This window comes from Trachymyrmex cornetzi, unplaced genomic scaffold (assembly GCF_001594075.2).
Source record: "Trachymyrmex cornetzi isolate Tcor2-1 unplaced genomic scaffold, Tcor1.1 scaffold400, whole genome shotgun sequence".
In the NCBI taxonomy this organism is placed as follows: Eukaryota; Metazoa; Arthropoda; class Insecta; order Hymenoptera; family Formicidae; genus Trachymyrmex; species Trachymyrmex cornetzi.
In genome coordinates this window covers 1-1,693 of record NW_017298745.1, presented here as the reverse complement: position 1 = coordinate 1,693, position 1,693 = coordinate 1, and positions in this window count along the sequence as shown.

Below are 1,693 nucleotides of genomic sequence, written 5' to 3'. Positions count from 1 at the left end.
AAAGCTTTATATAAAATATGTATAGAATATTTACATAACATGTCGAAAAATATTAATAAACATTTATCAAAATATATAAATATTCTGTCCTGTGTGGGTAACATTTACGAAGTGAAATTGAGAATACTTATAAACTATGAAAGAGAGTCAAAACCAAATCGGTATCCTATTTTAAATTAATACAATTCTTCTGTGTGTCTTTAAATGTTATCTTTTAAAGATAATTCTTATAAGAAATTTATAGTTCAGAGAGAGTCAAGAAATTGTATATTTTACCAATCAAACGTGTTGAAAATTACAAATATATTCAGTGATCAAGATACACATCTTTTTATATCTTTTTATAATACTGATAATAATGTAGTATATTACTGCATAAATTATATTATTATACTGGACAATCGCGTAATGATATTACGAAAGTAGATATGAATTTTGCAACAGGATTAGTTTAATATCGGTATTATATCGATATTTTTATTAATACTGGTATAGAAATAAGCAACACCGGTATTAATTCATTACTGAAATAATATCGGTAAAAAATGTTAATCATTCGATGTGCCACTCTCTATATCGTTTTGCCACTTTATATTTCACACTGCGTATTGTGAAAAACATCACATAAAAACGAATACCTTACAACACATTTTTCTGTAATTAAAACACCACATATTGAAAAATACAACGGTAATAAACAAATGTATGCATCTTCATATTAATACAAAAGTTACAGCTCAATAGTAAAATAACAGAAATCTACGATATATTATACTGAAAGTGGCATCAAAAGATTACCGCTATTAAATCATTATTAATTTCTTTCTGTATTCAATCTATGCTAGTCAGATAATAATAAATTGTTTATAACAAACCGGTCATGTTCTCGTAAATTTTCTCCAGCGACGTTCTTCAGTGACAGTCTTCACCTTTTCAGCGTTTTGGAAAACTCATTCTCCCCTTATCTCTGCGCCTCCATATATTTCTACGAATTGCGAGTATCGAAATGATCGACGTTTATTTTTCCCTTATTCTCGGAACGCTACTGCGCTACATACATCATTTACACTCCACACTTCTTCCTGTGTAGCCGTTCCTGTTAATCTCAAGCTTTCCAAAGTTTTCCCAATTTTTGTAAGTACAATTTTAACACACACACACACACACACACACACACACACACAGAGCCCATCACCACACTCCTTAATTTATAATTATTTATTTCTTTTTCATTAATATCGTAATGAATAACGAACCATCCATAAAATGTAAGCGAAGCTTTGTAGAAGCTTGGCTTACTGATGATCGATACAAATTTTGGATACGTAGAGTGCCATCCAATAATAGTCTTTATTATTGCAGTGTATGCAATAAAACATTTTCGTGTCAATCGAGAAATGTTTCGAAACATGCGGACTCTACGTATCATAAAAATAATATTAAAAAATCATGTGAGAATAATGAAGATAATGCAGTAAAAAAATCTAAAGCAACATTTCAATTAAAATGGTTATATATTGAGGAATTTAAACATTGGTTACGCGAAGTGCCAGATGATGATAGTTTATGTTATTGTAAAATTTGCGATAAATCTTTTGTTTGTGGATTACCGCAAATCTATCGTCACGCTGAAACAAAAACACATATGAATAAATGTGAAAGTAATGAAATAAGACAATCGAATGAAGATTGG